Genomic DNA, 13,052 nt, shown 5'->3' with positions numbered 1-13,052 from the left:
AACTGAGCACTCGTTTCTGGGCCGTTGGATTCGCGCTGGACGGACGGATTGCACGCGGGTTTGCCAACCGAAAATCTCCTGGATCCGGACCGAAACCCACCTGACCCGTACCGTTTCCCTTTGTCGTCTTCCTTCTGGAATCGGAGACACCGTCTCCTCGCCTAAGTTTGCGTCTCCCATTTCACTTCCGCTCTCTTCTGTCCTTCGCAATCCCTCGATTCGTCGTCGCGCTAGGGTTTCGCTGGCTGCGATTTCCGGCGGCGGAGCGCGGCGATTTCCGGCGGCGGAGCGCGGCGATCTCGCAGCTGGCGGGGGCCGGCGATCTCGGACGCTACGAGGAGGATTTTCTCGCCGTAGGGAAGGTTTTGCTCGTCGGCGCAGTGTGAGCCGCGCGTTAGTGCGGCAAGCTCTGCGTCGGGGAGTGAGGCTTTTCCCGTCGGGGTTTGATTTCGGCGGGAGAGGTCTAGCCGTTCCACTTGTCGACGCGAAGCGCGGCCACTCCGGTAGCCGGGCGTCGAGATCCGCGGCGGTGAGCGCGGCGGTGGTGATCAACGAGGCGGGGATCTAGGTGCGGTCGTCGGCGGGGTGCGCGGTCACCAAGTTTTCGTCGATTTGAGGTAGTTTCTAGCGAAAATCCCTGCACATTTTTGGTTGCTGTTCATCCAATTTTGTTTCTGTTTGTCAAATCCCCTGCAAATTAGTTCGTTATGTATGTTGTTGTGGAGCAATTCGAGCCAAGTATGAACTATTTTTCGTGGGGATTTTTTCCTGGGAAGCTTCTGTGTGTGTTTTATGTGCTGGTTGTAGTAATTTGGTTACATAGTTGGGGTTCTATTTTTGTTGCTCGAATTACTGTTCGTGTGCTAGTAGTGTTTGATGCAGTGGTGCAAAAATCCTAGTAACTCGCCACCAGATATACATGTGTGGTAGTCCCTGGTTTTTATAGGTCTACTCCGTCGAAGCCGGGGGCGGGTACTACTTTGATTTGCACAAGCATATCGGTAGAACTGCACTCTCCGTACGAGAGTGGCATGTTTGCTAAAGCCTACACCAAATGCAGCTTAATTTTGTATACTCGAAACAGCTCGAACTTATCTCGTATTGTATTTTCGTCTTTTCACATTTTAGTCTAATGATCGAGTCGTGGCTAACTACATGACTGAACATTGAATCCAGAGAGCCATGTAATGAATTTTTCCTCCATTAATCCTGAACTCGTCTACATCACCCGCTAGATTTTACATTTTTCTTCATCTTCTAGTTTAGGTGGGTCATGAACACGTTTAAGTTGTTTTTACTGAATCTAACTATGTTGGCTTTTTCAACCTATTTTTTTGTAGGGTTATAATGTGTTCATCTTATAGTTTAGTTAGTTTTGCGAATGTAACTAAGTTGGCTTTTAAATCTGGCTTAAGTTGGTTTCTGAGTCTGGCTTAAGTTGGTTTCTGAGCACCACTAAGTTTGCTTAATTAATCCAACTAATTGCCTTGCTCCACCAACAACTGCATTGATCATTGCTTACTATCGAATTGCATTTTGCATTTTGGAATGACATTTGTATTTGATCATTGCTGGCACACTTGTTCATATTTTGTTCCAGTGCATGCTATCGTCAACAAGTGCACATCCTATGGCACCAATAAGTTTCGATCACCATTAAGTTGTTTAATTAAGTTGTCTAACGATTTAATTAAGTTGTTTTTATCGAAAGTAAGTCGAAACGATACTAGAAAATAATGGTACCAAGTTATTGACAATTCACAATGCGCATCCTCACCATAAATGTGCTAGCTGAAATACTACTACTTGGATAGTTGATGTGGAGAAATCATCTATGCCGCCCAAAATAGGCAATTATGTCTGTTACCCCCTTTTTTCATTTGTTTTTTGACAATGGATGCAGCTTAACTCTAGTGAATATACAACTTAACAATAGTTGATATGCAAGTTAACAATTAGTCTATGCAACTTAACATCACATCTCAAGACTTCTCAGGTTTTAGTGTTTGATTTGTGTGTAGCTCCACATTTTAAGTTTGGATGCTGTTTTTGTTGTATAGTTTGATTATAGTTGCATAGGTTTAGTTGTTTAATGCAATTTCTTTGTTCGACAGTGTCAAAAAATCTGAAATCATGAACAAGGATAATGATAGGCGGTCCCGATTGCGGTTACCACAAGTTTCTGGAGTTGTCCGAGAAACAAGTAGCTCACAGCAGCAGCAGCTGCTGCTCCATCAATTGCTTTCGAAGCCGGAAATCTATTGTCAATCCAACCGAAATGCAAGCACCGAAGCTCCGCAACTGCCCGACGCTTTAAGGTTTGTTTTTGTTTTTTTATATGGAGTTTTCTGTTTAATCTGTACATTTTTTTGGTCCCTAATTCAATGGTTTTTTTTGGTTCAACTAACATTTCCTTTTTTTATGTTCAGCTTGGAAGGAATCGTGCTTCCCCGCAAGGTTGTTTAAACTTAACAAGATTCTTGTGCAAGCTCAAAAGGATCTCATTGAAGAATGGGGTCAGGGAGGAATGTTAAAGGTTGTTGCTAAAGAAATGCCTGTTGACCTGAGTATGTGGGTGCTTTCATGCTTCGATCCCATAAGAAGCGAGCTTGCCATTCCCTGGTAGGGGAGCATTCCAATGGATCGCCGACAGCCTACACCAGGATTTTTGGGATCCGGAATGAAGGAATGCCCGTCTGTTATGAAATGGAAACTGATCCAATTAAGTTCATGAACGAAGAGTATGGAATAGAAAGTGGCTCAGCACCAGATTTTGTTGATTGGTGCAAGATGATTTCAGACATGGGGGGAGTAGCAGATATGAAGTTCCTCCGTGCATATTTTGCTGGAGTAATTAGCTGCTTCATTAGCCCTACAACGAGTCCAACTATAAGTCCCGGATGTTACACTAGTTTATTTGACCTCAAACAGCTCCGCCGGTTAAACTTTGCGTAGCTTTGCAATTGATCAAATCATTGCTCGAAGCAAAGAAGATGGGAGTGAAGAAGAAATCCGTGTGCTGTTGCTCGCATCACCTAGTGGTAAACTTGAAAAACCAAATCATTTTTTTGTGATCCATGCTATATTGTTTTCACGATACAAACTATTCTCCTTTTTTCCCGAACCAAATCATGTTTTCCTCTCGTTTTTTTGCGGATACTTTACCTTGATTCATTGGTTGTTGATGAGCCCGTCCCAACTCGATGAAGAGTGCCCCATTCGGGCTGCAAGCATGGAACGATAGGCTCATACAAAATGTTATGCACAAGGACTCTAAAGGCAATGGCGAGTTTGGGAAGTTGAGAGTGAGTGTTTTCAACCAAAGGAACCAGTGAACTTGTCATATACTGTTTTTTTGACTAACATGGATTTTTTTGTCTTTTTTTCATTGTGTGTTTGCATGAAAAGTTGAAAGAAACAAGTTGGTGCAACCTTAAGAGATTCTCTTTTCGTCGGAATGACAAGGACGGAAGAATTTGTATCTTCAAAGTTGCCACGGAAATTCTCAAGCGAGGTATACAAAGTTGCATACCGAATATATTTTTTAAGTTGCATGCATTGTGCCTAACCAGAAAATAATTGAATGGCCTCGATTGAACTGGCATGTTCTGATGTCCAAGTTACCTACCGTTAGTACTCACTTTTGGCTACCACATTTTATTTTTGTGAAGTAGCGCATCATTTGGTTTGTGAAGTTGCCTACCCATGTCCCTTAAGTTGCATCATTTTTTTTTGTCGGCGGTATTGATGGTTCCACATATAAGCTTAGTTGTATCTTTGCACATAATAAATTTGTATATACAATTATATTAAGTTGCATACCAACTGTAGTTAAGCTGCATACACACACCGGTTAAGTTTTTGTAAATCAGCTATGTTTTAAGTTGCATACCAACTCGTTCTACCACCGCATACCATACCAACTCGTTCGTATAAACTGTTCTACCACCGCACCTAAGTTGTGTACTATTTCTGGTTACATAGTAAACCAAATTTATACATGTGCATTTTTTACTAAGTTGCCTTATACAATTATATTAAGTTGCATACCAACTCGTTGTTAAGCTTCATACACACACCGGTTAAGTTTTTTGTAAATCAGCTATGTTTTAAGTTGCATACCAACTGGTTGTTAAGCTGCGTACACACATTTGTTAAGTTTGTAAATGAGCTATCATTAAGTTGCATTCATGGCCTAAAATATAGTTATCCAAACTCGTATAAATTGTTCTACCACTGCACCTAAGTTGTGTACTATTCTGGTTACATAGTAAAAGTACATGTGCATTTTTTACTAAGTTGCCTTATATATGCAGAAGAAACGAAAAATCGCCGTAATTGTGGGGGAGTCTGTGCACGTACATATCAAACGTGACTTGGCACCTTTGTCGAATCGTTTGCGAATTTAATGGATGAAGAACAGGAAGGTAGAAGGAAGAGGCAACGGAAAGATGCAGCTTGTTCATGATGAGGTTGATGGTGATGACGAAGGTGATGATGATAATAATGGAGAACATGAATCTGAAGAAGATAGTGATGGCGAAGACGATGAAGATGATGACACCAGGGAAGATGAAGACGATGACAACAGAGGAGATGACGATGACCCAGATGGCAGAAATGACAACCATAGGACTGGAGGTACTAGGGAAGATGAACGACACGAAGACCCAAAGATCCAACTTTCAAACGCATCCAAGAAGATCTGCTAGGCTAACACCTAAGAAATCCCATGATGGTCCATCTAGCAACCTCAGGAAGAGACCTTGCGACAATGTAGATGATAACAACAGGGGTGTCGAAGATGATGCAAATGAGAGAAATGACAAACGAAAACTACAGGATCGGGGAAGATGAACAAACTAAACACCAAGCCGACTACTTGCAACCGCTTCCAAGAAGATCTGCTAGGCTAACTCCTCGAAATCAAACGATGGACCATCTAGCAATCTCGTGAAGACTCCTTCCGGCAATGAAACAAGTTCCGATGATGTGTCGGCTCAGTGGTTTGATTCGGAGAACAAGAAGGAAGGCTGTGGAAGAACAGGTTAGTACGAGTTGCACACGTATCGGGAGCATGACAAAGATGATGCACCAAATGATTCAGATTGGAGTCCATTGTCCGAACTACTAGAGTTGGTTGGCTCGAGAGATAAGAAGAGGAATTGACCTTCCTTACATAGAACCCCCTGTAATTGTCGACAATGATTCCCGTTTGCATGCAAAGGAAGTGTTCATGAGTGTGATACAGAAGCATAAGCACTCATCTCTGGAAAGCGACCAACCACTTACTACCTTTGGCAGTGACGAGGCAATACAGAAGCTCACTGCAGAGTGTTTTAATATGCATAGATTGGGTATACAAGGTGAAGACCAGAAGCAAAAGAGCTTCAAACAAAAGCAGGTGGTACATCGTGAACGTCCATTTCAGAACCAAAAGAGAAGCAGGTTATCAGATAACGATATCGCGAAGTCGACAATCCCAAATCACATTACAAACCGAACCAGCATTAGCAAAAGTGAGCTCAAATATCCCGAAGGAACAAGCAATTTGCCAATGCAAAACAACCATGTCACCGTAGGTCCTAATTACAGTGTTCGAGCAAATGTTGAAACACGTGGCGCCGCCAAGCTTAAAATGCCTACCGTAATCCCACCAAAACCAAATCAGCAGCAACCCGCATCTTCGCTTGTTATCGACATCAGCAAAATCCCCAAGTCGCGCCTCACCGTGCAAGTGCCGCCAAGTAAGTTTTATCGTGAACACATAACTCTACTAGCATACTTTTTCCTATTTTTTTCTTTTTGCAACACAACAATGCTTCACTTCCCTCAACACATAACTCACCCATGGTTCGATTTTTTTCCTTATTAAAATGTACTCGCCTTGGTTTTTGGGTTTTCCCAAAGCAAAAATAAGTTGCAAAAATAAGTTGCATAGTTGTTTTTTATAGGGTCCTTTGTTGGACATCTAGTTGGTTTCATTAATCAAACTTAATGCTTTTTATTTTTTCACTTAATGTTATTTAAGACAATTCAAGCATTATCATCCTTTTTTTAGTTGCACACTGATTTGCATTAAGTTATGACGTTCAATATAGCTAAGTTGGGTAGTGGAAGTAACCAAAGTTGTATTCTCATTTAACTTTCTATAATGATTTCAGATTATTATCATCCAACCAAAGCATGGCTAAATTGGTTACTAAAATCATTTTTAGTTACTTTCTCTAGTAGCATGCCTTAGTTGTCTTCAATTGCTAGCAAAGCTATTCTTCAAAGATCATCATTTAGTTGGCTTTTACCGAAAACATTGTTAAGTTTGTTACTCGGAACCAACAAAGTTGCTACCATCATGTCTTTTAGTCGCTAGCACCATGCCTTAGTTGGTTCTAATTTTCTTTCCCCATTCTCTTTTTTTTGCAAGTACCACAAGCAAAACATCTTCAGCCCCGCATCTACAAGAGGAACCGAACATCGGCAAATCCCGCAAGTCATGCCTCATTCTCGAGTGTCGACAACTAAAGTAATTCAAGCACCACGTAAACATGCACCACTTCCGCAGGGGATTCCAAGCAAACAGAGAAGCTACATGTCCTACACGTGAAAGTCTGTCCACCTCCCGAACCAAAGATTCACAATCTGGATGAGGTCACAAAGAAACGTGCTATGTTGGCCGCAGCACCGTATGCTCCGAGTTTCGATCTTGGTTTTGATAGCCCCGCAAAATTTGACTCAAACCCCGTACACTCATGTGTTATAACACCAGCTTGACTTGGATGCGTAACGATTTGGCAGCGAAGTAGATGAGTGGGATGAAGAAACCCGGAAAGAAGCTTGTGAAGTTGTTGATAAGGTTGAAAAGGAGAAGAAGTACAAGTGAGGAGCAACGAACTACCGACAACAGCATTGCCCTTACTAGCAGTGGGCTCAAAACTCCGTGGGTACAAGTAAACAACATTGCATCCAGTTCTCAAGTAGAGGGAAGCACAACAACAGACAGAGAGGCCGTAAGAGAAGCGACGCAGACTAATTAGGCGAGTAATTTGTCGGCTTATCACCATACATCACGTATGAAGATAAAAGCCTATTCACATGCTCACAGAGGTTAAAGAGTTGTACAATGCAGTGATTGCCCATGGGCGGAGATCTACGAGGGGCAAGGAAAGTGACAATTCTCCAATAATTGTCAACTATGAAAGGTTTTTCGTATCACTGAAAGAGCTTGCCAACTCAATGATGCCTTGTGGTGTAGTGAGCAATACTGTAATGGAACTTGGAATCGAGTCCATCATGTTGAGAAAAGACAAGAATGTGAAGAAGATTGTTATGCCTTTGAGGGTTACGGTATGAATCCATTGTTTTCCTTTTTTAGTCTACTATACCTCTTGTACCATTGTTTTTTTTGTGGCCTTTTCTCCCCGCGTCATGTGTATTTTTTCATAATTACATGCTTTTTTTCACTATATGCAGCATCTACTCAAAGATTTGAAAAGGAATGAGAAGGAGTTGAAAAAACACTTCAACAAGGCTACTGCCCACCTGGACAGGAAAGATTCCGTAAGTGATTATACTTGATTTTTTTTATAAAGTCGGTTTTCTAATTTAATGAACTTTCCCATTTAAGTTGGTATAGTGGGGCACTTTAATGCATGTTAGTTGGTTTTTCAAACATGTCCAAGTTGGTTTGAAAACATGGTTAAATTGGTTACTGAAAACAACTTAAATTGGTTACTGACAACATGCCTTAACTGTCTATTATTCTGCTACTTGAGCTATTTTTTTCAGCACCATCATTAAGTTTTGCACCTTTTATTTTTTACATTAAATATGTGGTTTTCAAATATAGATAAGATCACCGCGAGTTTTCCTGGCCTAACTTGTGTTCCTTAGCCAACCAACTTGGATTAGCAGACATGCCTAAGTTGCATTACCGAAACAACAAACTTTTGAATAGCAAACATGTTCAAGTTGAATCACTGAATCAACAAACTTGTATTAGCAAACTTGTATTAAGTTGAATCACTGAATCAACAAACTTGTATTAGCAAACATGCTCAATTTGTATTACCATAGTTTAGTCGGTTGCTTTTTTAAAAATCAAACTTAATGCTTTTCTATTTTTCCACACTTAAATTTATTATTTTACAAAAATTCCAGCACTATCATACTTTTTTAGTTTGCACACTGATTTGCATTAAGTTACGGCGTTCAACATATCTAAGTTGGGTAGTGGAAATCAACAAAGTTTGTTTTTCCCGTTTAAGTTGGTATAAGTTGGTTACTTTAATGCATGTTAGTTGGTTTTCAAACATGGTCAAGTTGGTTTGAAAACATGGCTAAATTGGTTACTCAAGACAACTTAAGTTTGTTACTGATTACATGCCTTGATTGTCTACTATTATTCTACTTGAGCTTTTTTTTCAGCACCATCATTAAGGTTTGCATCTTTTTAATTTTTACATTTAAATTTGTGGTTTTCAAATATAGATAAAATCACTAATTTTATTTTTCTCTAAATAAAATGTAGGTGATGTTGCCAGTAATTGAAGCCTTGGCACCTGAGGCAGATGAACCGTTGAACCACTATTGGTTATTCGTCATCAACATTAGAGATAGGAGATTTGAGGTGCTCGATTCCATTAGATCTTTGTCTGATAAAAAATTAGCTCAAAATGTCGAGGACATTATGTCAGCGCTTCACACATTGTGGGACCAGTATTATGCAAATTCGCCAGTTAAGATCAGTAGGTTTGAAGGTCCCGAAGACATAAAGCCACCAAAGCAAGGGACCAAGTGAGTTTAGAAGAAAATTTTATGTCTACTTGACCTTGTTTATTTCAAATATGTAGTAAGTTTTGTACAGATGTACTGACTTTTGAATAGCAAACATGCTCAATTTGTACCACCACTAATAAGTTGGCTAGAACCATTATGATAAAGTTGCACATCGGTGTCTTGAACTTGCATGTTCATGCGTCTAAGTTGCCTAGTGTAGTACTAACTTAAGTAGCATTGTCGTATCTCACTCGGTACCAACTTAGCTACCTCATAAACCAAGTTGTCAACAATAATAGTGGTACTATGAAGTTGCCGACTATTATTATTGAGTTGAGTATCTCGAAAACTAAATTGTCTACAAAATACGTAAAAATAGTGAACTTGTCAATCACCATGCCTAAGTTGTATACTACTAGTACTAAATCGGCTAGCATCAATGTATGGATGTTGTGTATCTTTCTTGTGGAGTTTCCTACTACTGTGACCTAAGTTGTGTACTATTTTGTTACAAAGTTGTATTTTGTTACTACTAAGTTGTCTATCCATTCAAACTAACTTGGTTTTTCAAACATGTGCAAGTTGTTTCCTCCATTCATGTTTAGTTGATTACCCCACTTGTCCAAGCTGTTTCCTCATTCAAGCCTAACTTGGTTCTTACACCCACCGCAAGCACGGAGTGTGGCATCTCGCACCTTGTTCAATGCAGAACATTGGAATGGCAGGAAGTTGCCAAACTACTCAGCCTCTCATATCCCAATCATAAGGAAGAAGATGACACATACATGGGTTACATCTGTCAAGAATACTGTGAAATGGAAAGCAATTATAATGAAGAAGAAATGAGGTAAAGTTGCTGGATTAAAGCTAGCACTGTATCTAGTACAACTTTTTTCCGTTTCCCACCCAGACATCCATGTAATTTGCTCCAGCAACAAATTTATGTTCATACTTATATAAAATAAAAAGCAAATTACAATATATTGACGACAAACACATCATGACTTCATTTCTCTAGATCTTTTTTTCCTGGCTTTTCATGCCTTCTATGGCTTTCATGGTTGTCTGTCCTTATTGCCCAACGCAGCAGTACACGTCGCAGTGTTATGACCAGGCTGACCACACACACCGCACAAACTCATTTTTTTGGCTGCAACTCAATACCTGAGGGTATTCGACTTTTCTTGCGCCCTTTAGTACTAGATCTAGGAGGATTGAGAATAACGAAAGGTTCATCTCTCGGGCGCAACCACACCACCGGATGGTTGTTCCGAAGATGCCCCTTGCACCGACGCTTGCTTGTTCGCACTACCTTGATGTTGAGGTGCAAGGGGGCAGCAGATTGCGGCAAAGAGGACGTATGTTCCGTCTCGTTTACCCGAGAACTTTGTACTCGGGGAAGGACCCACATGGACACCTTGAGGCGATGCATAAGTTTGTTCCACAGGGATTTGCCGGCTGCTTCCCGTTGGTTGTGTCTCGCTGTCCCGTAGGAGCTGAAGTGTCAAACCAGTTCCTACCAGCAGCCTTTGCTCGTTCATCGGTACTAGTTTTTGGCAAAGACGATGCATTTCTTGATTGACGAGTAGTGGAGCCGAAGGTGCCGCACGCTTCGCATTAGATGTTGCTGGTTGCCGATGGACAGGAGGGACCAATGTCTCCCGCTGCACATTAGAAGTTGCTTTACGAGCGTAGGGAGCCGAAGGTCTTGCGTGCTTCACATTGGGAGCCGTCGTTTGCCGCCGGGCATGAGGAACCGATGTATCCCGCCGAGCATTAGAACTTGATGTAGGTTGCGGTGCACTAGGACCTGCTGTTTGCTGATGTGCATTAGGTATAGGTGTAGGTTGTGGGGCATTACGGCTAGCTGTATGCTGATGTGCATTAGCTCCAGGTGTATGATGCGGGGCATTAGGATCTGATGTATGCTGATGCGCAGAAGTAGGTACTGTTGGCTGTGCTGCATTTGTAGATGTATTGCTTTTAGCCTTTTTCCTCCGTACTTTCTTCAATTGCACAAACTCAGCCTTCATCTCCCTAATGTGTCCGCGAGCAATAGCTGCTGCTTGTTCGTCTCACCGCCCAGCTTAGCAACTCCGTACAAATGATGTACATAAATTTGCATAACGCAACTTCGTAGCGACCGTTCCGGCATCAACTCATCCAACGCAGGACAGTAGGCATTGTGACACTTTCAACTGCAAGTTGAGTCCACCTCTTTGTGATGTATCTCTCTGGTATCCTATCAATGCCTATGTGTGTGAACACCTTTAAGACGTGACAGCAAAGCAAACCGTCGCGCTGAAACTTGCAGCAGTCACAGTTGTAGCTGTTTTCACCACTTGCATTTACCATGTAGCTTCTTTCCCCGTATGGGTAGCACCTCTCACAGTTAGGAACCAAGTAGTACATGTTTGGTGCAAGAACTCGCACATTGTACCTACCAATGAGTTCAAACTCAACTTTGAATCTGTGGTAGATATCCCTTGTATAGACCGTAAGCGCATGCTTCTCAATCGGGAAAGTTGATTGTGGCACTACCTCAAGTCTGTTCTGTCCCGTAGTCATTGTTCCCCTCAACTCCTAAAATTTTCCGCTGAATTTTCTCATATTGCTGCACAAAATGCTTAATTGAGTTGTGAGGATGAATATACCGCTTCAAAGACAACGATTGAACCCCTCACTTCTCCGTGTTGACCGCAAGAAGGGGAAGAAGCGATCTTTGAAGTAACATGGAACCCATGTGTGGGCATTTTTCTTTAACCAATCAAATGTTTCATTTCCCGCCAACTCCCACTTCGAACCATTTCTTGCCAACGGGCTTCAAACTCTTCTACAAGTCCAACTCTCATCAACACATGAGTTGAATTCCTCTCGCCAAACCCGGACGCCTTCCTAAGAAAGAACCAAGTTTCTCATTAGCTTTCTTCATTATATGCCAACGACAGCTTCGATGCCGCTTCATCGGGAAAATAGCTTTTATCGCAGACCTCATAGCCCAGCTCCCGATCCGTGATTATGTTCGACGGCTGCCCGCCATGCATTGCTTTAAGGAAAGTGCGGAAAAGCCACTCAAAACTTTCTTGTTTCTCATCTCGAATCAAACCACAACCCAACGATGAATGACTCGTCCATGTCTCGTTTATCCCGACGAAGGGGGCAAATGGCATGTCGAAGCGATTTGTCAAGAAGGTTGTGTCAAAAGACACGCAATCATGATAGGATTCTTGATAAGCTTTCCTCGCAACACTGTCGACCCGTAATATGTGTTCAACTCTCGCTCTCATCGTCCAATGAGAAATCATAGAAGAAATCTCGGGTCTTTTCGCTTCAAGTCCTTGAAATAGTCAAGTGTCTCACTTATGTCATATTCCTTGTTCTCACTCCCGAATTCTGACCTCAAGTTTGATATCGTTTTAGGGCCATATGGGACAAAAGCATCCTCACCATAAAATTCGGACATAATCTCCATCATGCGCCCTGCCATTTTTTTTTTGCAAATGAAAAATAAAGCAAAATGTCAGTTAACCTATGATACATGTAACAAACCTTCCTTAATAGCAATAGGGAAATCAACTTTTTTGTGTTTTTAGGCAATACATACTGTTTCTACATCCGCCATGCAACTAATTATACACTCTTATTTTTTCAGGTCACTTTTTTCAAAAAAAAATTCATAAAATGGAAGGCAGACATTTTGCAACCACTGGTAAGGTATGTTTTTGCAAACTCATTTTTTATCCAAGGTAGTATCCCAAAGCGTAGCTAACTTGCTTCATTTTTTACTTACATTTTTGCATCCTCGCTACGTACACACTTCTTACTAATTTGAACACTTGTGAAGCAATAAGTTGCACACTAATTTTTACTTACATTTTTCCTAAACTTGTTTCATAAAGATGCTCAAGTAGTGAACTAAGTTGGATAACTAAGTTGGTTCGCCTAAAGATAACTAAGTTGGATCCTAAGCATGTATACTTTGGATTCACAGTAACTTAAGCATGTTTTTTTTGGTAACCCAAGTCTGTTAATCCAACTTTGTTGATTCAGTAAAGCAACTTAAGAAATTTTGCCAATCCAAGTTGGTTGACTAAAGAACACAAGTGTTGTTAAGTTGCGGCATTTGCTAATCAAAATTCGTTGACAAAAGAACACAAGTCTTGTTAAGTTGTACACCCACTTTTTGTTAAGTTGCTTTACTCGAATAAACAAATTTGGAAACACCCAGCTTGATGTGTGCAACCGGTGTTTTCACTACCTTAAGCAAAATTCAATAA

This window comes from Lolium rigidum, chromosome 6, assembly GCF_022539505.1.
Source record: "Lolium rigidum isolate FL_2022 chromosome 6, APGP_CSIRO_Lrig_0.1, whole genome shotgun sequence".
Classification (NCBI taxonomy): Eukaryota; Viridiplantae; Streptophyta; class Magnoliopsida; order Poales; family Poaceae; genus Lolium; species Lolium rigidum.
Note: the sequence above shows the minus strand (reverse complement) of the source record.